The following is a 27,730-nucleotide window of genomic DNA, read 5'->3' as shown; positions in this document are numbered from 1 at the left end:
TCTTTTACTCGCACCGTGCACCTACTATGTGCCAAGAAATGAACGAAATGAAAGAATGAACCTTCTCCAGAGAAAAAACAAAATGCACAGAGGCATTGAATTCTGCATGTAGTTGCAGCAGATTCACAGATCTCCCCTCTAAAAGAGAGAAGGCAGAATTAAAGACACATTTTCTAACATTCAGTTAAATATCAATACACATTTCTTAAATTCCATCACATCACTCTGATGGCCACAGTTATATATTAGCAGTGTAAATCTCTTCTCAATATCCTCAAATTCTCTTCATTTCCTTGAAGTATTCCTGCTACTTTCTCTGTTCCATCTTCCCATTTTACTATATAAATGTTCAAAGTTAAAACCCAGAAATAAGGAATCACTTTACATGGATTGGAATAAAAGAGAATCAAAAACAAAATTCCTGACGATTTAAAAAATGTGGGACTTCCCTGGTGGCACAGTGGTTAAGAATCCGCCTGCCCCAATGCAGAGGACACAGGTTTGAGCCCTGGTCCAGGAAGATCCCACATGCCGCGGAGCAACTAAGCCCATGCGCCACAACTCAACTACTGAAGCCCGCGTGCCACAACTACTGAAGCCCGCGTGCCACAACTACTGAAGCCCGCGTGCCTAGAGCCCATACTCCTCAACAAGAGAAGCCACCGCAATGAGAAGCCCGCGCACCGCAATGACGAGTAGCCCCCGCTCACCACAACTAAAGAAAGCCCGCGCGCAGCAACGAAGATCCAAAGCAGCCAAAATGAAATTAATTAATTTTTTAAAATAAAATAAAATAAAAAATATGATTACCGTAACAGCAGCAGCAGTAGCAACCAAGTGATACTAATGGCAGGAGCTGACCCTTCTTATCCTCAAAATACAAAGAGCACTGCTATCACACCCTCTCAACACCCAGGGAAACGAGAAACCTACAGGGCTGCGTTAACTGGCTGTGGTCCACCACCACCTGTAATTGGCAAAACCTCCCAAGTGTGCTTGAAGCCAATGGTTTTGCTGTGAATCCCTGCAGGACAAACGTTATTTCCCATAGATCACCACATTTCCTTGTAAAAGGATCTCACACCTTTTTAGAAGACAGTATCCACCCCCAGAAAACCAACCACCACCGGGGGGATCCTGAACCCTGGATTCCAGGGTCCTTGGTTGCACCTCTGCTGTGACACTTTGCCCCGTCTGAACATCTGTACAGTGGTCTCAGCACATCACCCTGCTCTCTCCCGATGAAGTCAACACAGTCAATACCTTGGACACGACATAAGGGATTCAAAACAACAGTATGAATGACCCAAGGACTGAAAGAAAAGGTGAGAGAGACAACGTAGAAGAAAGTAACAACAGGAGACCATCTGCAAGCCGAGGAGACCCCAGGGATCCTGGATCCGGTGGCAAACCAACCCAGAACCCGGCTGCTATGGGGCCCGCACTCCTCACCAAGAGTTTTATCTCTGAAACCACTGGAAATGCTGGAAATGTCTTAATGATCCAGAAGCCGGAAACCGCCCAGACAATAAAATCACTCTCACACACAAGAGACCCACCCCACAGACCGCACAGTCTGTCTACACAGGCATGATAGCAAACGCAGAAAAGGCCACTGCTGGGACATTTAAACACAGTTCCTACAACCTTGCACACTAGCCTAGAAGAAAGGAAAATACAAACTCCCAAACTGGTCAAATTAGTGCTTATTGTAAAACACAAATCTAATTAGACACTTAACATCAAAATTGCCAGAAATAAACACACACTTCATGTAAACAAACCATTAATAGGCTGTTGCTTTTTCTTTGGAAGAAGCATATTATTTATAGAATGCTGCCACCTTAAACCTGGCCTGATTCAATCCTATCAGACAGTAAAACACACTTAGGCAAGCGGTAAATTAGGAGGGCGAGGGGGAGTCACTTCACAAATTGTGACATCACTAAGTGTCATACATGAATAAAACAGAATGTTGCACAAGATTGTGTAAAGACAAGATCTTTATTCAATACTTCCACTAAGAAAGAAAGGCTGAATTAAACTTCCACATGTGATGAAACTGTAAGTTCACTTATCAGTTTCCCCTCATAAAATAACAGTCATGGAAAACCCCTCAAATTAGTGATCCAGAGTTCCTGGGGTCAAATATTCCCAGTGGAGCCTTCAAAAACCACAAGAGAGTCAGGAAATCTGAGCGTCAGCTTGCACGGGCGCTCCAGGAAGACTGGCCGCTGTGCCCTAACCTGGCCGCCTTCCTGGAAGCAACCACCAGGTGACATCCCTGGGATACACGCTCCCTGATAAACAAGACACAACACGTGTGCAGAGAAATGGGTCTGACTGATGAGAATCTAACGAAAGCTGTCTCGGTCACAGGACTTGAAAGAAAAGAAGCTTTGCAAAGACACAACACCAATAGTCCAAGCACTCTGGAATGCACTTCCACCCTGGGAATTTGCTCTTCCGAGGTAGCTGTCAGCTTCATTCCACTTCTTGGAGGATGAGCTCAGGGGCTGGACTCCAGATGCTGCGGTCTCTGTACCATCAGTGCCAGGCGGGACACAGGTGCCAGGGTGAACAGAGCAGCGGATAGACTGGAGTGAAGCCCTGAGAGAGGCGGGGCCAAGAAGCTGGGCTGAAAGAGGGAAGCACAGAAAGAGTCTTCAAGGGTGAAGGGGAGTCACCCGGCCAGAGGCTGCCGAGGAGGAAGAGGGAGGCGGGGCCACGGCCCCTCCTACAGGGCAGCTCTGATCCCAGGGGGAGGGCTGCTGAGTTTCCACCCTCTTTCAAACAGAGAAGGCAAACGCACAGGTTCTCATAGACCTGGAATAACAATCTTTGATCTGCAAACAAATAATACAGCTTCACGATGCCTTATCCACAATTCCAACATCAAATGGCTCCAGAAACGAACATGTTTTCATAAGTTTCTGAGAAGCACATGTGCTGGCAAAACCGAATCTGGACCGATGCAAGATTATTTATAATACGCATTTACTCGCATGTTGGTAACGAGGCATGTGTCCCCGCAGAGCCATCAATGATTGGACTACAGAGTTCTGCCTTCAGCGTCACAGGGGATGTTACATGTTCTGATCACCTTCCCTACTGCCTTTCTAAAATGGGAAAAAATCTCGACTCGAACATCTGGCCGTAGGGATTGCAGGCAAGGCATCGTGGTGCTCTCAGTGGTGTGCTGGCTCTCGAGAACTCACGGCTAAATTGTCAGGAACTCTGCAAACCCGCTGTTAACAAAGTCATCGTTAAAATTTACTTGTGCAAACTTACAACTGAATAAATTCAGTTAAAATCAAAGGTAAGAAATAAATAAAAACTCACCCTTTCCTGATTACACTACTGCGTTTCACTGCTCTCTGTGGTCTGAGGATATGCGCGTCTCTCTCATCCACAGGGTGGAAATGTTACATACATAACGGTGTAAATGGTGTGTTTCCAACTCCACACTCCCTGACATCACACTGGTTCCTGAAACGGGCCGCGGCAGAGCATTCGCAGCACAGAAACCAACAAACTCCACAAATCGGTGGCTTGTTGAACATTTACAGGCACATCTGTGCTTCAGGCTCCCTTGACACTCGGAAGACAAAGATGAGTCACGAGTGCCTCACGATGGCGGAGCTCAGAACGGGCTCCAGTGCACGACAGACAGCGCAGAAGGGGAATTTGAGAGACGGGCCTATGGAGCAGAAACTTCAGGAACCACAGGGTCCCTTTCGCAGGCTTCTGTTAGCAATCAGAGAACAAGCCCTGTAGACAGCCTCCTCCCTGGCCTCCTACCCCATTCCCAGGGCATTACTTAGAGGTCAGCTCCCAACTGCCAGCAGGTATCAGGCAGGGGTTAACCATTTTATTCAATGTTAAGGCCCCAGGGCCTCAAGCTGCGCCTTGCACATAGTAGGTACACAGTAAATATTTACTGAAGGAATGAATGAATCCTCCAAAGCACCTTGTGGTCCAATAGACGCTATATTTCAAATCCTGTAAGGTAAGAAAAAGTGCCAAACAAACAGACCATTTGCTAAACCTCTTCTAGCAAAAGAATTCATGAGGTGAAAAAAATGAGTACTCTATTCTATTTATAAAGATAGAAGTATATGAAATTTCCTTTACTTTCTGATTTAAGTAAGTGGTTTTGCTTGAGTCTGAAATCTAACTATTACTTGCAATATTGTTTCTACGAAAAAAACAACAGAGTTCCAAATAACTGATTTTAAAATGAGGTTTTAGAGCATAAATCCATTCCTAAGTTGGAGATAGAAGCCTAAATATATAGTCACCATAGCAACTTTTTCACAAGCTCTCATAGCCTTAATTTAAGATACAGGTAAAATTTTAAAGAGAAAAAAAATAACCACCACTCAAAACAATTAAATAATCAAAACATTCCATAAAGACACATTCACAATAATATAGAAAATGCAGGAGCCAATTTTTCAGGAGGTAAAGTTAATGCTTCTTTCCTAATCTTAATACATTATTTATAAGGCACTCGGAAGGTTTCTTATTTGTTGCCTAAGAGAACCATCATCCTGTACATAACAGTGTGTAACTGATATTTCACACATGGTATCTGCACGAGAAACACAAATGCAAAGAGAAGGGAAGGATTTCCAGTGCATATGCACCTAACATTTTAAATGCTTCCTTTACAGAAATGGAAATTTAAACCTCCCCGATCTGTGGTATGAGACTCAAAAAGCCTTCCGCCCTAAGATCTAATCTATGTTCCTAAAGAAATAACAAAGTTCTCTTATTCTATGGATCCTCCACAGATGAAGTCTGGCCTCACGGGCAACCTCCAGTTTGAATCTTGTGCAAACCCCCTGAAGCCCAAGACGGCACACCGTCTCATGCTGACAGAGTCCTGAACTGAGGAAGCCACGGGTCTGTAACAGGATGATCCATCTTGAGCGGCAGGTGTTGGATCACAGGGAGGAGCGGCTCTGGGCAGTTCTGCTGCTTCACCTGCTGCTGTTTTTCAGAACCATCTCTGCACACAGCAGCTACGGGAAGCCCAGGACAAAGCGTGTTCTTTAGCCCTGGTGCACCGCACATCAAGAAAACCCACAATGTATCTTTATCCCACAAATAGTGAATACTAAGTGCCATAGGGACCCACTCCATCCAGAAAAATATCCTTACAATAATTGTTAGGGACCTCTCTGGAGGTCGAGCAGGTTAAGACTCCTGCTTCCAATGCAAGGGGCGCTCGTTCAATCCCTGGTCAGAGAACTAAGATCCCACATGCTGGAGACCTTCAAGATGGCAGAGGAGTAAGACATGGAGATCACCCTCCTCCCCACAAATACATCAGAAATACATCTACATGTGGAGCAACCCCTACAGAACACCTACTGAACGCTGGCAGAAGACCTCAGATTTCCCAAAAGGCAAGAAATTCCTCACATACCTGGGTAGGGCAAAAGAAATAAGAATAGGGCTTCCCTGGTGGCACAGTGGTTGAGAGTCTGCCTGCCAATGCAGGGGACGCGGGTTCGCGCCCCAGTCCAGGAGGATCCCACATGCCGCAGAGCGGCTGGGCCCGTGAGCCATGGCCGCTGAGCCTGCGCGTCCGGAGCCTGTGCTCCCCAGCGGGAGAGGCCACAGCAGTGAGAGGCCCGTGTACCACAAAAAAAAAAAAAAAAAAAGAAAAGAATAAACAGAGACAAAAGAATAGGGATGGGACCTGCATCACTTGGAGGGAGCTGTGAAGGAGGAAAGGTTTCCACACACTAGAAGCCCGTTCGTGGGCAGAGACTGCGGGTGGCGGAGCTGGGGGAAGCTTCAGAGCCGCGGAGGAGAGCGCAGCAACAGGGGTGCGGAGGGCAAAGCGGAGAGATTCCCGCCCAGAGGATCGGTGCCGACCAGCACTCACCAGCCCGAGAGACGTGTCTGCTCACCCACCAGGGCGGGCGGGGGCTGGGAGCTGAGGCTCGGGCTTCGGTCGGATCGCAGGGAGAGGACTGGGGTTGGCGGCGTGAACACAGCCTAATGGGGCTAGTGCACCACAGCTGGCCGGGAGGGAGTCCGGGAAAAAGTCTGGAGCTGCCGAAGAGGCAAAAGACCATTGTTCTGGGGTGTGTGAGGAGAGGGGATTCAGAGCACCACCTAAAGGAGCTCCAGAGACGGGTGTGAGCCACGGCTATCAGCGCGGACCCCAGAGATGGGCATGAGACGCTAAGGCCGCTGCTGCCGCCACCAAGAAGCCTGTGTGCAAGCACAGGTCACTCTCCACACCTCCCCTCCCAGAAGCCTGTGCAGCCCACCACTGCCAGGGTCCCGGGATCCAGGGACAGCTTCCCCGGGAGAACAAACGGCGCGCCCCAGGCTGGTACAACGTCATGCTGGGCTCTGCCACCGCAGGTCAGCCCCGCATCCGTACCCCTCCCACCCCCAGCCTGAGTGAGCCAGAGCCCCCGAATCAGCTGTTATTGTGACTCTGTCCTGTCTGAGAGCAGAAGAGATGCCCTCAGGCGACCTAAATGCAGAGACTGGGTCAAATCCAAAGCTGAACCCCAGGAGCTGTGTGAACAAAAAGAGAAAGGGAAATCTCTCCCAATGGCCTCAAAAGCAGCAGATTAAATCCCCACAATCAAAGTGATGTACCTGCATCTGTGGAATACCTGAATAGACGATGAATCACCCCAATCTTGAGGCGGTGGACTTTGGAAGCAACAGTAGACTTGGGGTTTGCTTTCTGCATCTAATTTGTTTCTGGTTTTATGTTTATCTTAGTTTAGTATTTAGAGTTTATTATCATTGGTAGATTTGTTTATTGATTTGGTTGCTCTCTTCCTTTTTCTTTTATATATAGATAAATACTTTTTTCCTTTTTCTCTTTTTGTGAGTGTGTATGTGTATGCTTCTTTGTGTTATTTTGTCTGTATAGCTTTGCTTTTACCATCTGTCCTAGGATTCTGTCTCTTTTTTTCCTAAGTATAGTTTTTAGCGCTTATTATCATTGGTGGATTTGTTTTTTGGTTTGGCTGCTTTCTTCTTTCTTTCTTTTTATTCTTCAATTTTTAATAATTTTTTCATTTTTTATTTTAATAACTTTTTTTTCTTCCTTTCCTTTTTTCTCCCTTTTCTTCTGAGCCATGCGGGTAACAGGGTCTTGGTGCTCCGGCCTGGTGTCAGGCCTGAATCTCTGAGGTGGGAGAGCCGAGTTAGGGACATTGGTCCACCAGAGACGTCCCAGCCACAAATAATATCAATCGGTGAGAGCTATCCCAGTGGTCTCCGTCTCAACACTAAGACCCAGCTCCACCCAACGACCAGCAAGCTCCAGTGCTGGACACCCCATGACAAACAACAATTAAGACAGGAACACAACCCCATCCATTAGAAGAGAGGCTGCCTAAACCATAATGAGGTCACAGACACCTCAAAACACACCACTGGACGTGGTCCTGCCCACCAGAAAGACAAGATCCAGCATCACCCACCAGAACACAGGCACCAGTCCACTCCACCAGGTAGCCTACACAACCCACTGAACCAACCTTACCCACTGGGGGAAGACACCAAAAACAACGGGAACTACGAAACAGCAGCTTGCAAAAAGGAGACCCCAAACACAGTAAGTTAAGCAAAATGAGAAGACGGAGAAATACACTGCAGATGACGGATCAAGGTAAAAACCCACCAGACCAAACAAATGAAGAGGAAATAGGCAGTCTACCTGAAAAAGAATTCAGAGTAATGATAGTAAAGATGATCCAAAATCTTAGAATGGAGAAAATACAAGAAACGTTTAACAAGGACCTAGAAGAACTAAAGAGCAAACAAACAGTGATGAACAACACAATAAATGAAATTAAACATTCTCTAGAAGGAATCAGTAGCAGAATAACTGAGGGAGAAGAACAGATAAGTGACCTGGAAGACAAAATACTGGAAATAACTACCACAGAGCAGAATAAAGAAAAAAGAATGAAAAGAATTGAGGACAGTCTCAGAGACCTCTGGGACAACATTAAACGCACCAACATTTGAATTATAGGGGTCCCAGAAGAAGAAGAGAAAAAGAAAGGGAGTGAGAAAATATTTGAAGAGATTATAGTTGAAACGTTCCCTAACATGGGAAAGGAAATAGTCAATCAAGTCCGGGAAGCGCTGAGAGTCCCAGACAAGATAAATCCAAGGAGAAACACGCCAAGACACACCATTAATCAAACAATCAAAAACTAAATACAAATAAAAAATATTAAAAGCAGCAAGGGAAAAATAACAAATAACATACCAGGGAATCCCCATAAGGTTAACAGCTGATCTTTCAGCATAAACTCTACAAGCCAGAAGGGAGTGGAAGGACATATTTAAAGTGATGAAAGGGGAAAACCTACAACCAAGATTACTCTATCCAACAAGGATCTCATTCAGATTTGACAGAGAAATTAAAAATTTTACAGACAAGCATAAGCTAAGAGAATTCAGCTCCACCAAACCAGCTTTACAACAAATGCTAAAGGAACCTCTCTAGGCAGGAAACACAAGAGAAGGAAAACACCTGCAATAACAAACCCAAAATAGTTAAGAAAATGGTAACAGCAACATACATATTGATAACTACCTTAAATGTAAATGGATTAAATGCTCCAACCAAAAGACATAGACTGGCTGAATGGCTACAGATACAAGACTCGTATATATGCTGTCTACAAGAGACCCACTTCAGACCTAGGGACACATACAGACTGAAAGTGAGGGGATGGAAAAAGGCATTCCATGCAAACGGAAATCAAAAGAAAGCTGGAGAAGTAATTCTCATCTCAGACAAAATAGACTTTAAAACAAAGACTATTACAAGAGACAAAGAAGGATACTACATAATGATCAAGGAATCAACCCAAGTAGAAGATGTAACAATTGTAAATATTTATGCACCCAACACAGGAGCACCTCAATACATAAGGCAAATGCTAACAGCCATAAAAGGGGAAACTGACAGTAACACAATCATAGTAGGGGACTTTAACAACCCACTTTCACCAATGGACAGATCACCCAAAGGAAAATAAATAAGGAAACACAAGCTTTAAATGATACATTAAACAAGATGGACTTAACTGATATTTATAGGACATTCCATCCAAAAACAACAGAATACACTTTCTTCTCAAGTGCTCATGGAACATTCTCTAGGATACATCATATCTTGGGTCACAAATCAACCCCTGGTAAATTTAAGAAAATTGAAATCGTATCAAGTATCTCTTCTGACAACAACGCTATGAGACCAGATATCAATTACAGAAAAAAACTGTAAAAAACACAAACAAATGGAGACTAAACAACACACTACTAAAAAACCAAGAGATCACAGAAGAAATCAAAGAGGAAATAAAAAATACCTAGAAACAAATGACAGTGAAAACACAACGACCCAAAACCTATGGGATGCAGCAAAATCAGTTCTAAGATGGAAGTTTATAGCAATACAATCTTACCTCAAGAAATAAGAAACATATCAAATAAACAACCTAACCTTACATCTAAAACAATTAGAGAAAGAAGAACAACAACAACAAAAAAACCCCCAAAGTTAGCAGAAGGAAACAAATCATAAAGATTAGATCAGAAATAAATGAAAAAGAAATGAAAGAAACAATAGCAAAAATCAATAAAACTAAAACCTAGTTCTTTGAGAAGATAAACAAAATTGATAAACCATTAGCCAGACTCATCAAGAATAAAGGGAGATGACTCAAATCAATAGAATTAGAAATGAAAAAGAAGTAACAGTGACACTGCAAAAATACAAAGGGTTATGAGAGATTACTACAAGCAACTATATGCCAATAAAATGGACAACCTGGAAGAAATGGAAAAATTCTTAGAAAAGCACAACCTTCCAAGACTGAACCAGGAAGAAATAGAAAATATAAACAGACCAATCACAAGCACTGAAAGTGAGACTGTGATTAAAAATCTTCCAACAAACAGAAGCCCAGTACCAGATGGCTTCACAGGCAAATTCTGTCAAACATTTAGAGAAGAGCTACCACCAATTCTTCTCAAATTCTTCCAAAATACAGCAGAGGGAGGAACACTCCCAAACTCTTTCCACAAGGCCACCATCACCCTGATACCAAAACCAGAAAACAATGTCACAAAGGAAGAAAACTACAGGCCAATATCACTGATGAATATAGATTCAAAAATCCTCGACAAAACACTAGCAAACAGAATCCAACAGCACATTAAAAGGATCATACACTATGATCAAGTGGGATTTATCCCAGGAATACAAGGATTCTTCTGTATACGCAAATCAATCAATGTGATAAACCATATTCACAAACTGAAGAAGAAAAGCCATATGATCATCTCAATAGATGCAGAGACAGCTTTTGACAAAATTCAACAGCCATTTATGATAAAAACCCACCAGAAAGTAGGCATAGAGGGAACTTACCTCAACATAATAAAGACCTTACATGACAAACCCACAGCCAACATCATTCTCAATGGTGAAAACCTGAAAGCATTTCCTCTAAGATCAGAAACAAGACAAGGTTGTCCACTCTCACCAATATTATTCAACATAGTTTTAGAAGCTTTAGCCACAGCAATCAGAGAAGAAAAACGAATAAAAGGAATCCAAATGGGAAAAGAAGAAGTAAAGCTCTCACTGTTTGCAGATGACATGATACTATACATAGAGAATCCTAACGATGCTACCAGAAAACTACTAGAGCTAATCAATGAATCTGGTAAAGTAGCAGGATACAAAATTAATGCACAGAAATCTCTGGCATTCCTCTACACCAATGATGAAAAATCTGAAAGAGAAATTAAGGAAACATTCCCATTTACCACTGCAACAAAAAGAATGAAATACCTAGGCATAAACCAATTGAAGGAGTCAAAAGACCTGTATGCAGAAAACTGTAAGACACAGATGAAAGAAATTAAAGATGATACAAACAGATGGAGAGATATACTATGCTCTTGGATTGGAAGAATCAACATTGTGAAAATGACTATACTACCCAAAGCAACCTACAGATTCCATGCAATCCCTATCAAACTACCCACTGCATTCTCACAGAACTAGAACAAAAAATTTCACAATTTGTATGGAAACACAAAACACCCCGAATAGCCAAACCAATCTTGAGAACGAAAAATGGAGCTGGAGGAATCAGGCTCCCGGACTTCAGACTATACTACAAAGCTACAGTAATCAAGACAGCATGGTACTGGCACAAAAACAGAAATATAGATCAATGGAACAGGACAGAAAGCTCAGAGATAAACCCACACACATATGGTCAGCTAATCTATGACAAAGCAGGCAAGGATATACAACGGAGAAAAGACAGCCTCTTCAATAAGTGGTGCTGGGAAAATTGGACAGCTACATGTAAACGTATGAAATTAGAACACTCCCTAACACCACACACAAAAATAAACTCAAAATGGATTAAAGACCTAAATGTAAGGCCAGACACTATAAAACTCTTAGAGGAAAACATAGGCAGAACACTCTATGACATAAATCACAGCAAGATCCTTTTTGACCCACCTCCTAGAGAAATGGAAATAAAAACAAAAATAAACAAATGGGACCTAATGAAACTTAAAGCTTTTGCACAGCAAAGGAAAACGTAAACAAGATGAAAAGACCACCCTCAGAATGGGAGAAAATATTTGGAAATGAAGCAACCGACAAAGGATTAATCTCTAAAATTTATAAGCAGCTCATGCAGCTCAATATCAAAAAAACAAACAACGTAATCCAAAAATAGGCAGAAGACCTAAATAGACATTTCTCCAAGGAAGATATACAGATTGCCAACAAACACATGAAAGGATGATTACATCACTAATCATTAGAGAAATGCAACTCAAAACTACAATGAAGTATCACCTCACACCAGTCAGAATGGCCATCAAAAAATCTACAAACAATAAATGCTGGAGAGGGTGTGGAGAAAAGGGAACCCTCTTGCACTGTTGGTGGGACTGTTAATTGATACAGCCACTATGGAGAACAGGAGGTTCCTTAAAAAACTAAAAATAGGGCTTCCCTGGTGGCTCAGTGGTTGAGAGTCCGCCTGCCGATGCAGGGGACACGGGTTCGTGCCCCGGTCCGGGAGGATCCCACGTGCCACGGAGTGGCTGGGCCCGTGAGCCATGGCCATTGAGCCTGCGTGTCTGGAGCCTGTGCTCCGCAACGGGAGGGGCCACAATGGTTAGAGGCCCGCATAATGCAACAAAAAAAATAAAAAATAAAAATAGAACTACCATATGAGCCAGCAATTCCACTACTGGGCATATACCCTGAGAAATCCATAATTCAGAAAGAGACATGTATCACAATGTTCATTGCAGCACTATTTACATTTACCAGGACATGGAAGCAACCTAAGTGTCCATCAACAGATGAATGGATAAAGAAGATATGAAACATATATACAATGGAATATTACTCAGCCATAAAAAGAAACGAAATTGAATTATTTGTAGTGAGGTGGATGGACCCAGATTCTGTCATACAGAGTGAAGTGAGTCAGAAAGAGAAAAACAAATACCATATGCTAACACATATATATGGAATCTAAAAAAAAAGGTTCTGAACAGCCTAGGGGCAGTACCGGAATAAAGACACAGACAAAAAGAATGGACTTGAGGACACGGGGATGGGGAAGGGTAAGCTGGGACAAAGTGAGAGAGTGGCATGGACATATATAGACTACCAAATGTAAAATAGATAGCTAGTGGGAAGCAGCCACAGAGCACAAGAAGATCAGCTCGGTGTTTTGTGACCACCTAGAGGGGTGGGTTACGGAGGGTGGGAGGGAGATGCAAGAGGAAGGAGATATGGGGATATATGTTTATGTATAGCTGACTCACTTTGTTATACAGCAGAAACTGACACAACAATGTAAAGCAATTATACTCTAATAAAGATGTTAAAAAAAAAACACCGAAAAATGAAAGATCCCACTTTCCTCACAGCCAAAAAATAATAATAATAAATTTAAATAAAATGGTATGAAATGAACGAGATGGAACAGAAAAGAATAGAAAATATCAATGTATATTTTAAGTAGGAAGGCTGTTTAAGATTTACATATTTGTTCACCTGGCCACCAAGTCAAATGCACCTCTTCCTGTAGAGTGTTTGTCCCAGGGACATTGGCAGGTGTGGAGACACTTCTGGTTGTCACAACGGGGGGAGGGTGCTATTGACACTAGCTGGTACAGGTCAGGGAAAAGCGCTAAACCTCCTACAATGCTCAGGACAGTCTCACGCAACCAAGAACAATCCAGCCCCAAATGTCTCCAGTGCCAACACTGGAGACAGCTACGAGTTTCAAGACCACTAACTGACCTTGTAGTTCACGCCATCTGACGGTCACTCCTACAGGGCCCACGTATGCACCCCTGTAAGCGGAATCTGCTAATAGTTAAGAACTAAACATAGGGCTTCCCTGGTGGCACAGTGATTAAGAATCCGCCTGCCAATGTAGGGGACACAGGTTCGAGCCCTGCTCTGGGAAGATCCCACATGCCACTAAACCCATGTGCCACAACTACTGAGCCTGTGCTCTAGAGCCTGTGAGCCACAACTACTGAGCCCACCAGCCACAACTACTGAAGCCTGCGTGCCTAGAGCCCATTCTCTGCAACAAGAGAAGCCGCCACAATGAGAAGCCCGCGTACCACAACAAACAGTAGCCCCCACTCGCCACAACTAGAGAAAGCCCACACACAGCAACAAAGACCCAACACAGCCAAAAATAAATAAATAAATTTATTTTAAAAAAGAAGTAAATGTAACCATAGCCTCTCAATGGACAAGTTAAAACTTGGTTCCAATTTTTTTTTTCCTATAATAAAAATGACGGATGCTCGCTGCAGAGTTGTGAAACTGAAAGAGAATAAAGGATTTTGTGACAAATAATAAAAAGATAGAGCAAGGCAGGACGGTCTCATAATTTGTAAATCCTTCACCAGAAAGTAATAAATTCCTATGCTCTACACGTTGTGAAGAAGCCACTGGTTTCAGGTTTTTCTTTTTTTTTTTGGTTTAAACTTCACAATTTTTCAGACAAGAACTTCAATAATAATAAGACAGCTCTCACATCATCAGAAACCACCAGAGTAAGTTACTAGAGTTGACTAAAAAAAATCCTAAAGCAGAAGATGGTGAGAAAGGGAGAACCAGAAAGAGAAAAATAAAGGAGAGATAAGACCAAGCCAGGAAAACACAAGCAGAAACCTACTTCCTATTCACTGCTTGTGCTTTTCAAACCACAATGCAAGTTGGAGTGTTTTTGGTTTGAAACTGCTAAATTTCGCGCCTGCAGACAGAGGCACTGCCATGGAAAAGCACAGCCTGGTGAAGGATTGAACGCAGACAAGCTCCTCTTTGCTTTTCAAACTGCCAAGAAAAAGACGAAGCAACAGAACAACCACAAACTGTAAAGTTCTAAGTTAAGGATTTTGCTTAAAATATTTTAAAATCACAGTCTAATATATTTTCATCATTATATTTAAAAGAAACCTAATTATGTTCAAAAGGAAAGTGGATGTGCTTGCTGTCACTAATAAGATCTCAGGGCATGAGAATTATTTCAGAAGCAGCAGCTAATATCCAAGGGTGCATTTTTTTCATCATTTGCATTAAGCAGAAATTTTATGAGAAGGCCAATTAATAGTCAATGTAATAGCTTTGCAGAAGGAGTACTAAATTAAGTGTGTCAACACCGTACACTCAGTGCCTGCCCCTGTCTTGCACTCGTCAAGAAAATTACATGAGTGAAGCTTCATTCTCACAGATGATGGCCAATCAATGGCAACTGATGACAATACTCAAGACGATTCCAGTTGTTTTAAACATCTGGTAGAAATAATGCCGTGAAAAGGAGCCTAGTCCCTGCAGATTTTTCACAACGAAGCAAAAAAAAAATAAAAATAAAAATAAAAAAATTAAGCTCACAGTCTAATATTGTTTTAAATTCTGCATCTATTTTTATATTCTGAAAAAAATCCTATGTTTCAATGAACTAGAACTCATATTCTCATTACACTGGAGCAGCTCTGGCTCAGTCATATTAAGCTCTAAACCGAGACTCTCTACAAAGCCGTCTGAAGCCAAAGTTTACTGTTAACCACTATTACCCGCAGCATGCAAGGAGTGTGTCCCTCCCTTTCTGCTCTCACAGTACAAGTTCATCCACTCAGTAACTCACATAAGCTTTGTGGAAATGGACAGCTTCCCTCGGGACGTAATTTCAGTCTTCTATCACAGGTAGAAAGCCCCACATGCATTGAGGCTACCTTCCTCAAAACATAGACAGGGTGTGAATTTCAGACAACCACTGGAGTCCTCTTTCATCAGTTCAATTTTTTATTAATTGCTTGACTAAAGAATAACTTAGGGACTTCCATGGTGGTCCAGTGGGTAAGACTCGAGCTCCCAATGCAGGGGGCCTGGGTTCAATCCCTGGTCGGGGAACTAGTTCCCGCATGCGGGCCGCAACTAAGAGTTCGCATGCCACAACTAATAAGTCTGCATGCCACAATTAAAGATCTCACATGAGGCAACTAAGACCCGGCAGAGCCGAAATACATAAATAATTTTTTTTTTAAAGAGTAACTTATGTGTAGCCCATCTCGCAATGTGATCTTTGCAATGTGATCTCCTGTTATTGAATCAAGGCCAAGTTTCCAAAACTGGCTCATCTCTGACCAAAATCCCAACTGCCCCAATCTAAAGGGATGAGGTGAGAGACAGAAGGTAACAGGCACTCCGGGAGTAGAGCTTTGAAAGTGGCCTGAGGCCCCTTAAACTCATGGGATGGGCCAAACACCACCATTGCTGGAAAGCACTTGTCAACAGAGAGAAACCTGTGGACAAGATCTCAGTGAGAATCTAGCAACATGGACGATGAGAGGGAAAACACTGATAACAGTCCTATCAAAAATTCATAACAGGGCTTCCCTGGTGGCGCAGTGGTTGAGAATCCGCCTGCCGATGCGGGGGACAGGGGTTCGTGCCCCGGTCCGGGAAGATCCCACGTGCCGCGGAGCGGCTAGGCCCGTGAGCCATGGCTGCTGAGCCTGCGTGTCCAGAGCCTGTGCTCCGCAACGGGAGAGGCCACAACAGTGAGAGGCCCGCGTACCACAAAAAAAAAAAAAAAAAAAAAATTCATAACACCTTTAACTATACGCAAGAGGAGGTGCATTAAATAAATCACTGTACATCCAAGGTATTTTAAACCAATATAGCTATTAAAAAATACATTCACAGGCATGGAAAGAACAAACGACACACCCCAAAATATTAACATATTGTAGTAAACATCTGATATTGCAGAATTACAGGAGATATTTTTTCTACTTTGTACTCCTTTGTTTTTCAATACCTTACACTATAAGCACGTTTTAATGTAAAACGTATCATATATTTATGATAAAATGAAATTAGAAAAAAATACCATAAATAAATTACTTGTTCTATACCTCTAGAACCTACTGAATTTTCAACATATATTGATAGTAAAGTAATAATGAAAAATTGTTTTCAATTTTGAAGTTAACATTTTATATTACTCACTAAAACGCTGAATATACTAGATGAACATTCTTGTACAAAGAAGAAAAATAAATACTTCGCAGATCAGATCAATTACCAATACTCATTTTATCAATAAGTTTCAGGATTCCACTGAGAATACATAGCTTTAATTTCCACTGCATTAACCCAGCGGTGTTCCTCTTCTTTCATATTGTTTTGGACATTTAATGTATCCTTTTGGTTCAACACAATGAATGAGCACATTAGAATTTAAGACCATCATGGAGAAGGACCCCTGACAGTCAGATAAAACACTTAGTACTGCAGGAACACAAATGAAATTATCTGAAAAGGCAAGAAATTACTAGCCTGCTGTCTAGTTTTCAAACACACAAAAGGAAGAAATGTTTTTAAATTTTTTAACTTATTCCACAAGTTATTTTTCTGAAATTTAGTTATTCAATATTTGATAATAAGAACACAAATTTTCTGAGTCTACAACGGCGAATGAAACTTTCAAATGTTCGCGCAAATTTATAGAACGGGTAACATTACTGAACTGCTCATCAAACAGTTACGGGGACACCCTCACCGTCAGCCAGTTCCCATCCGCAGATCAATTCAATGAACATTAGGAATTTACAGGAATTTACAAGAGGAAATATGCAGAAACAAGCTTACTTACTCTGCTTAGTTTCTTTATTTTCATACAGCCACTTAAAAATAGAACAGAGGGGCTTCCCTGGTGGCGCAGTGGTTGAGAGTCCGCCTGCCATGCAGGGGACGCGGGTTCGTGCCCCGGTCCGGGAAGATCCCACATGCCGCGGAGCGGCTGGGCCCGTGAGCCATGGCCACTGAGCCTGTGCTCCGCAATGGGAGAGGCCACAACAGTAGAGGCCCGCGTACCACACACACACACACACACACACACACACACACACACACACACACACACACACAGAAATTGACTTGAATAAAGGTAATTTAAAAAAAAAAGATTAGGGAGGGGACGCGAAGCACTCGGGTGAGTTTGCAATCGGATGGATTACTACAGAGAGCTGTCTTATTCTCACTGCATGACCTGACACCTATTGCTCAAGTGGCAACTCAAATTAAAATACTGTTTAATGGTGAGAGAAAAATTACACTGTGTGGACAGGAAAAACATATTTCAGGCAATGACTATTCTTAAAATGGCTAATTAACCAGCAAACTTTGATCATCATTTCTATTAACTACTGAAAAGCTAGCCTACATTAAACAAAAACTTTCCCAAGACTCGATAAATGTGGTTGTGCTTCTGTGGGCTCTAAAAGCTAATGAGATGGTGACAAGAGTTACACAACGGGGTCGGCGTCCTGGGACAGCTCTGTCTCTAGTGATCAAGCACAAAGCCTCCCTATTTGATGTTTTAGGTTCTACCAGTTAGCCATCCTGTTCTTTAAAAACCTATTTTAAAGCAGTAACATCGATTAACCCTGGAAACAGTTTTCTATAAGTCAAAATAATCTTTTCCTTTCTTTCTTTTTTTTTTTTTTTTTGCGGTACGCGGGCCTCTCACTGTTGCGGCCTCTCCGTTGCGGAGCACAGGCTCCGGACGCGCAGACTCAGCGGCCATGGCTCACGGGCCCAGCCGCTCCGCGGCACGTGGGATCTTCCCGGACCAGGGCACGAACCCGTGTCCCCTGCATCAGCAGGCGGATTCTCAACCACTGCGCCACCAGGGAAGCCCTTCCTTTCATTTTTAAAATCTCATTTCCTACAGAAGTTTCTCCAATGTTTAAAACAGCATGAAATTCACTACCCAAATAGCATTAAAATCTAACCTTAAACATAGTGGTTTATGAAAAATCCTCCTCAACACTCCAGCCTTCCAAACAGGAAGTGTCATTCTTCTCTTTGATTCGAAGACCAAGAACTAAAGAGTCATAGAAGAGGCACCTTTGATTGGCTTTATTTTTGTAAATACTTTGAACAGGATTGCCTCCTAAGTTTTTCTTTGGTCTCTATCACGTCCCAAGTCCTATTTCCAGTTCATCACTCGCAGAAGTTAGGTCATCTGAAATAGTCAAGTCTCAATTATTGGGAACAGAATGATCCCGGAATATCCATTATTGGACCTTCCATCCGCCAAGTCCAACCAACCAAACTAGCCAAGCATCGATAAAGAGGACGGGCAGGGGCTGCAAAACTGAACTGCAACCATCAGACAGCTCTCATCTCAAAAGCTCCATTTTTTAATGTTTTAGCCGATATCTTCCAACAAGAGAAACTTCAAGCCAATATGTTTTTTTCCGTACGTTAATTGTGATATCTTTTAAAATCCAGTATATTGGAAACTGCTGGCAATAGTGCTAATTCCCACATAAGAAACTCTGAACTAGAAGCCCTGTTGGGATACGCTACGGATTCGTCTCAACAGAACTCTGATGGTTCCCCTCTGACTTGGAGCATCTGACCACAAAGCCTTATTTAAATAAGACAACAGAGGCAGCTTTCAATAGTTTTCTCTTCTGAAGGTCTTAAGATTTTATGATGCACCTCATAAAGTCGAAAATAAATAAAACATAGCCCCCTGCCTTTACTTTGTAGAGGTAGGATCTCTTCTGTTTTGAAGCCACAATATAAAGTAAGACCAGTACGTGTTAAGTTTTGTTGCTGTTGTTGAAGTTGGTTCTCGGAATTGTGTCGGAATCCAGCCAATCCCTGCTTCCCATTGATGCAGCTCTGCTTTTTCCTTACATTGGCTGCCATTTTAGCAACAGAACATTTATAGTATCTCCTAAAATACACTGGCTAGAGTTGGACTTAGAAGGGGTTTGTTATTTTAGAAGATATCCCACGATCCTCAAACAGGAATAAATTTCACTGAAACACTAGAGTTACAAATTTTATCTCAAAAAGTGAACTTCATTGGGTGTCTATCTTTGGATGGGTCATGCTCTTCCAGTCACCCCCTCCATGTGGGAAGCTGCTATCTGCAGAGGTCAGAGCTTCTCTGACCTCTCTGTGAGAAGGTCCTAGCGTCCGACTGGGCGGCGCAAACGTCTGAGCCAGCACACACTTCTGCTTCTTCTGCATGACCACGTCCAGACAGCTCGAGGAGGGGTACCATCCGCCAGACAGAGGTCCACTCCCGTCAGTGAGAATCACCCCGCTTTCAATCAGCATTGCCGATGACCTAATAATAAGGCGAGAACTTTGCTGGACTTTCCCACGTCTAAGCCAACTTAGTGAGAAGGAAATCCCGCAAGCTGTGTGAAATGAGTCATGATTCATTTGTTGATTCCTTAAAAAAAAGCGGGAGCACCTGTAAGTGCTAAGGCCGGATGCACAGATGTACATCCAGGAAGGTAGGGTCCCTTCACGCCACCATGTGACATGAACATCATTGCTGAATGCTCTCCATCTTTATGTACTGAACCAGAGAGAAACTGAATCTTTCCCTTACAAATATATATATACCTTGCGGTGCAACATAAAACATTTCAAGGAAATCATGTTCACAGAGGCTTAAGAAAACCAAGTGTCCCAACTTGGGGCTTACATATTTTACAGTCATTCCATATTTAGAGATAATCAGGATTTTCTTCTAACTCAGATACAAGAAAAGGTGGTTTGGCTCTTTTAACTCTAAGTTAGAGAACAGAAGTTTAGCGCGCTGGTCTCGTCCTGCTCTCTCTTGGTCCCCGAGCTGCCTCCTGTGCTCGTGTTCTGCCCTGCATGTCCTTCTCTCAAGAGGCACAAGTCGTCTCCCCCAGCAGGTGGGCCCGGCCTGCGGGGGAGGGCGGCGTGCAGCCCCACCTTGCCCGGCTCTCGGAGCACACGGCCACCCGGACCAAGGGGTATGCACGTGCCGTGGGCTATGGCCTGTACGGCACCTATGACTACATACTACCACCTGTGGAGAAAGCCCCTGTGAAAACCGACATTCAGATAGCTCTTCCTCCTGGGTGCTCAGGGAGAGTAGCTCCACATTCTGGATTGGCTGCAAAACACTTCACAGATGTAGGGGCTGGTGGCATAGATGAAGATTACAGAGGAAATGTTGGTGTTCTACTGTTTAATTTTGGCAAAGTCTGAAGTCAAAAAGGGTGATGGACTTGCACAGCTCATTTGTGAACGGATTTTTTTTTTACCCAGAAATAGAAGAAGTTCAAGTTTTAGATGATTCTGAAAGGGGTCCAGGAGGTTTTGGTTCCACTGAAAATAGTTAAAACTTTATGCCAAGAAAAGACATTTTAACTCTTGCATACGACTGATGTAAAGCTTTAAGGGAACTTCAGTAAATGGGCTGAGAAAGCCTTTAAGGTGTCAAAATAACCATTATTAGAATGTAATGGGAAAACCTACTGAAATGTTAACGTCAGTAACAAAAAGCAGCGCTTCACACACTTGACGCTCCATAAACGATGCGACATAATCCAACAAGACAATGACACTTGGGAGGTACTGTCATCAGACTTCACCACGTGCTAGCGAGGACTCCGGAGGATGGCAGCAAATCGCCACTAATCCACCCTCCTGTCCTTCTTAGCAGCCAGCTTCAGAGCTGGGAAGTAACTCACCACAAGCCACAGTGGTCGCCAGACAGGGCTCCTGGGTCAGAACCCGCACAGACGCGGCGGACAAGGGAACCGCAGGCCTCCTCTCCGGTCCCCTGAACCCGAGTCCCCAGAGCGGACCCCCAGGGGCCACACAGGAAAACGGTGTGGGGACTGGAGTTCCCAGCCAGGTTCTGCACTCGGAGGAGAAAAGGCCTTTGTTTGAATGTCTCCGAACGATAGAATAATTGCAAAAATGGTGTACTGGATAAATAGCAAACTCTCAGGGCAACTACAGAGGGGTTAAGGGAAGTTGAGCAGATGAGGGGCAGGATGCCTGGCTCAGGGGAACGCGTTCCATCTGCCAGGATGCGTGTTTTTACGGAACACGCTAACGACCGTGGAAGAAAATTTGGGAAGAAATACAAGCATGAATGAAACAAAAAGCAACAGTGAGACGTGAATGATTACATTAATCACGGATTTGGGTTTTAGAAGAACGGTGTTTTTTTTTTTTAAACCCCCCCACTGAACCAAATGAGTTGTAACACGTAAACAGGCAAAAAAAAATAAGACCCTCACTGTAACATTTACAATTCTACAAAAGACTCCATCAAATTCTGCCGAGGCCAACCCAGTGGCTGGCATCTGAGGCTCTGGAAAGATAAAATCTGAAACTGCATACTGCCGTTTTATGTATTTTACTGCTAGGCTGGGATGCATTTAATGCACAAATGCCAGCAGGCCAGGATACAAAAATTTACTATGGATGTGCTTTAAGTTAATGTTGATTCCAACAGTTTACCATCCATCAACTATGCTAGTGCCAATTAGCACCTTAAAAACCATGCGTAAATATTTGAAAAACATGTTAGCAATTAAAGGGAGGAAATATTCCACATTTAAATCAGGAAGAGACTTTAGGTTAAATGCTGAAAGGTAACTACATTCTCAGAACATCAAGTTTCACAGCATAACACAAAATGCTATACACACTCTAAACCAAAAATACAACACGTAGACCCTATTTAAAATTCAGTAAATGCCAATTATTATTTACTGCTTTCAAAACGAATAGGTCTTCTAACTGAATATGAGGTTTTAAACTTTGTGCGTCATTAACTTATACTGCATGTTAGTGATGAAGTGTTGACAAATGCTTTCAGTGAACTAAGAATGTGAAAAATTCTGAAGGAAGGTAGCTTAGGTTCTTTCTTTGTACTAACTTTTTAATGCTCGCCTTTTTTAAACAATAGGAAAAGTTAGAGTGCCTGGTACGTGGCTTAAAGTCAAGCTTTCTTCTTAAGTAATCTAAAAAGAAGAACATAAATTCTTCATCATTTAAAGGCTTTACTTTCTAAGCAGAGTAATCCCCATAGTTAAAGAAGAATTTTAATATAAACGGAAAGAAACTTAATATGCCAAGTTAATCAATGACAACGCAACAGCCTTTCATAAGGAATCAGGATCCCACAGAATTGGGGCCACTTTTAAAGTATTGAGCTTTAAGACTGGGACAAAAAACTTTTAACAGTAGGAACTGATATATTTTTATCAAGACTACGCCAACTCTTTCATCTTTCACAATGAGAAAAATAGCCAAAATCATTAACTCATGGGGAAAAATCTAGAATACTAATAGTAAGATATTTCGATAGCACTGAGTAAAATATTTGAGGACCTATTAACTGGTTGAAAATGGATAAATACATGCAGTCTTTTAAGAATAGAAATTCAAATGTTAGCTTTCAAGACATAGACTGTGGTCCCAATCCATTCAAATAGAATGATGCTTCTTCTACTTGAAGAAAATGTTGGGAAGTTTTATTTATATTTTTTAAATTCAATCAGAAGACAAAATCTTGTATATTGCATGTATGGGAAAATGATCTCCCAGGAAAAACATAAGTCAAAATAACTGAGGAACAACACAAAGTTATAGGGTCAAAGAATAATGAATATTTCAACTTTTGCTTTAACTATTAGAAAGCCTTGTACCAAATACATGCCTGAACGCTTAACTTGCATTATTATTTTACTATCCTTATTCTTTTCTAATATCCTCAAGATGTTTTAGCTGTTTTGTAATCATATGTCTCTTATAAGGCCACTATGCCCAAATTCAATGCCATCCCCCATTTTCTCAGAAACGCCTCCTCTCACCCGCACACCTACCTTCCTACCACCCATCCAAAGGGGTGGGCGCCTGGTAAACACAGGTGTTCTGAGTGGTTCCCCTTCAACCCCACGGCCACTGCCACCATCACTGCACCTGCGCCCTCCCCTTCCAGCCACACTGATGAGATCAGAGTTGGATTTTTGATCTCAACTGGACCAACTGCACTATCTCCCCAAGGAACTTGGCAAGTGGGACTGAAAGACCGAAAGAGGCTGAGACAATCGTAAGGCACATTTAGGGATGTGAGACAGACAAATTATAACATGGAAACAGAGGGGCAAAGAAAGCTGCTCTAGGGGAGGAAGAACAAAGCAGAATTCCAGAAGCAAGCAAGAAATCACGTCTTAAGAAGCGGGACTTTTGGTGTCCCTAATGCCCTTTTAGACCCTGTTCCTGTTCTCGTGCTAGCTGAAGATATGAAGAACCCCTCTGGTACCTCTGGTTACGAAGAACCCCTCTGAGAAGTGTGTCCCATTCTTCTTACGCTAACTTGACTTGGTTATTGCTATGCGGAACATCAAGAAACTCAACTGAATACAGCCTCACAGCCTATGTGCAATAAAGGTTTAACATATGTAACTGTGCTACCACTCTTCAATCCCTTGGCTTAAGATCATTTAGATGAACAAAGTTAAAATGTTTGGGTGTTTTCTGTCCACACCTGTTCCAATCATGGACTTCAAGGGCGATAACTAAGCCTCCCCAACACACTCTTTCCCTTCTACAAACCCACAGCCCTTCACTTTTCTATGTTCCACCCGAAAATATCTAGACAAGGATATTTCTGGTTCATAGATGGTCTGTGTTTTATGCAAACATTTTCTGAAGACATATATGTAACTGACCCCATCCCACCAGCAGGCACAGGTGATAAAGGAAGGTATAATAGTGGGTTTAACTTTCTCAGCCAGTAGCACAGCAATGCTCAATGGACCCACTGGTTCACCCGGGACAGAGGAATATCAATCACCAAACAGCACCCTTTCCAAAGTAGGTCACTGTTATCACCAGAATGTGATTTTACCTCTGAGTAGTTTGGGGAAGAAAACAGATGAGAATTACTCAGCTACTTGAAAAGTAGGAATTGTGCTTTATTCAATTTTACATCCTTGGCGCCCAACACATCATGTAGAATATAGTACATGCATAGAAAATAATTACCAATCAGAATACCTAGAAAATACAAAAGGCATGATATAATTATTATTATCATCATCATTATTATTTTGCCAAGACTATTTCTCAGTCAAAGAAAGATGCAGACAATTGTGGTATCACTGGCCGTATATGATAGATTTGGACAAAGTAAGACCTTTCAAACACACCTCCCTATAGGGACACATTTCTCAGCTCCTACTTACTTACTGACACATGGGTTGCACATCTCTTTGCTCAAAAGTATGGCTCAAAAGTCATTATATCCCTCATTGCTACAGCCCAAATGATCTATCACGGCCACATCAGAGGCGCATTTATGACTTGTTTATTCCAAAACCAATTTGAGCGTGTGCTGTTACAAAGTTTTTGGTACCTATAGTTCTTAACAGAAATTCTGCTTCATTTTATCAGTCATATGGAATGATAGGCAAGAATCACATTGTAAACTATCATCATTGCCTTGATCTTTAGAGCAACCGATAAAATACTTATCGTGCCTACGAACTCATTTCCTCTAAGTGTCAAGTCCTCAGTAACTTAGAAATGAGTCCTACCTTCTTTCTGACGGTCCCTTGACTCTATAATAGGAAATCTGCAAGAGTGTAAAGCTACCTACTGCAAAGACACCTTCCCGGCCACGATGTCCCCTCAACCCAAGTATACACACTTAGCTTTTATTCCAGTTACACGGAACCACTGATCAATTAAATGCTGCTTCCAAACCCACACATTTGCTATTCCTTCTCCCTGAGATAAACAACTCGTAAAGGATTAAAAGACTTTTCTTTTTCTTCAAAGCCTTAAGTTTTCTGGAGACCCTATGCCAAAGCACTGCCTCTTGTCATTCTTCCGTCCTTGGTCCACATGTCCTCTTAGTACTGGTGCCACATCTGCCTTTTACTTCAGGTAATTGTGCACATCTTACCAGAGCTCAATCTGATTGAGTTGATCTTATTGGCAAAGTAGTATTTTTAAATGATCTAAGATTAAAAAGGCTTGTAGGCTAATTGGTACAAACTTGTTATGATTTTCTATAACCCATGGCTTAGGGGTCTTGCCCTCTTATTTGTAACTGCTAAGTACCCACGCACTTTTAGGCAAGTGTCATAAACTCTAGAGAATTAGCCCAAGATGTTTTTTAAGCCCAATTTTATTTTAAACTGTAAGCGTCTGGAGCTTTCACAACACTTTCTAAAAGAAAAGTGAAACACTGAGTTGTAAATTCTACCAGAGTTGCAGTAGTTACCAGTCAGAACAGACACATACCAATGAAAGAGAAAACAAGATTGCTACCTTTTTTTTTTTTTTTTTTGGCATTACTCGGGCCTCTCACTGCTGTGGCCTCTCCCGTTGCGGAGCACAGGCTCCGGACGTGCAGGCGCAGCGGCCATGGCTCACGGGCCCAGCCGCTCCGCGGCACGTGGGATCTTCCCGGACCGGGGCACGAACCCGCGTCCCCTGCATCTGCAGGCAGACTCTCAACCACTGCGCCACCAGGGAAGCTCAAGATTGCTACCTTTTTAACATCCCAGCAAGTCAAGATTCCTTAAAGTGAATGCCCACTCGTCAATGTCATGATTTCCCCTGTAAATCATTATTCCACAGTTTAATAAATAGACTTACTCACCAAACAGAAAGACACACAATAACTGGTGAAAAGGATGACTCCCAGGACAGCAATATAATCTGACCTTACTTACTGGATGAGAACAGAAGTGATTATAACAACAAAAACGCACTTGAGAGGCTTCCACCGCTTGTCAAAGTGAAGAACACACTGGGTGTGTTTAAGATGATCCTGGGAGCTGAACTGAGATCCCTCATGTTGTACAGAAACAGGCATTTAAAATGAGTCCGTGAAGAGAGTTTTCTTATTTAATAAAATATCTTTTACAAAGTAAAGGATTTTAAAAGTTTGCATTAGAAGCTGACATAGGTCATGTGCCTTAATTACGTGCATCATAAAATCTGGTGTGTCCTACTGAGTAATTCACAACAGTGGTAAATGCCTGGCTTCCCAGGCAAAAGAAATTGCTTAATTTCTAAGACTTAAACATGAGAAACCATAACTAACCATGATTCGTGAAGAAGACATCAGAGTCCAAAACAGAATTTGGGGAGATTTTTTATAGACCTTTAGAAGGCTGACTTTACTATATCCTGAATATTTTTTCCATTTGCTTCCATACTGGGGTACTGGCAAATAGCAATAATATTTCTCAAACCCAGAACAACTGTGGCTCAAATCTAGGCCATGCAGAAAAGTTAATGATACCACAGATACTTATCAAAAGCAAATGCTTTTATATATGTTAATTCTAATTCTAATGCTTAAAGAGTTTAAGAGGTTGTTACGTGCATAGGACTTGATAATGAAGAAAGGACACAAGCCTAGTACAATGTCACAGAAAACCAAAACGATCTACTAAATGGAAATACATTCATTTTTTTGGTTTCCCCCTTGTAATGCATCTTTTAACATTTATCTTTTTAATCCATGAATCAGTGAGGACAATATTTTGCTATTTATGGGTACAAAACAACCCTGTCCTAGGTATACCAGGGTATACTTAAGTATGTAACATCACAAGATACAGTAAATTTACTTTACTAGACAGTATAGCATAGTAGGATTAACCAGATATAGTTCAATTAGAAAATGCTTTAAAATAACAAAGTCAATGAACATTTGACTGTACAATTTACTCTGTCAAATATGAATGTTTGTCAGTGTATGTGTGTAAACTGTACTGTCAGTCTCAACACGGCCGAGTGCTTTTGTAAGCTGCAAAACAATTAATAAGCAACTCTCTAAGGGGTGTACCAAAAATTTTCCAGAACACGCCAGATATCTGGTCAAAGATAAGGGATAAAAAATTTTTTTGATACATGGCTCTAGTATTAAAAACAATTCCTATGTTTGAAAGTCAGTGTCAACAGATGCAAGAACTTTATTTTAAAACTTCCAGGAAGACAAAGCCTTTCAATAATGGGGCCAGTACCTGCAACCTGGTTTGGGGGAGGGGAGTGGTTAGGGAAAGGCAGAGACACACATGCCCAAGAAGTTCTTTTTACCCCTTTTTCTTTTGAGACAATGGTATTAAATTTTTTTTAACATCTTTATTGGAGTATAACTGTTTTACAATGGTGTGTTAGTTTCTGCTTTACCACAAAGTGAATGAGTCAGTTATACATATACATATGTTCCCATATCTCTTCCCTCTTGCATCTCCCTCCCTCCCAACCTCCCTATCCCACCCCCCTAGGTGGTCACAAAGAACTGAGCTGATC

At 42.1% G+C, this 27,730-nt stretch overlaps 1 protein-coding gene and 1 pseudogene across 49 annotated transcripts in view; one reads left to right on the top strand and one right to left on the bottom strand.

Annotated features, from left to right (window-relative positions):
• Window positions 1–27,730, bottom strand: part of PARD3 (par-3 family cell polarity regulator) — a 704,173-nt gene that overhangs the window by 461,550 nt on the left and 214,893 nt on the right. The gene's annotated exons all lie outside the window — the stretch shown is intronic.
• Window positions 20,282–20,775, top strand: LOC131753464 (deoxyuridine 5'-triphosphate nucleotidohydrolase, mitochondrial-like; annotated as a pseudogene).

The sequence above is a fragment of the Kogia breviceps genome, chromosome 3 (genome assembly GCF_026419965.1).
Source record: "Kogia breviceps isolate mKogBre1 chromosome 3, mKogBre1 haplotype 1, whole genome shotgun sequence".
Lineage (NCBI taxonomy): Eukaryota > Metazoa > Chordata > Mammalia > Artiodactyla > Physeteridae > Kogia > Kogia breviceps.
This window is presented reverse-complemented; position numbering and strand designations above follow the sequence as displayed.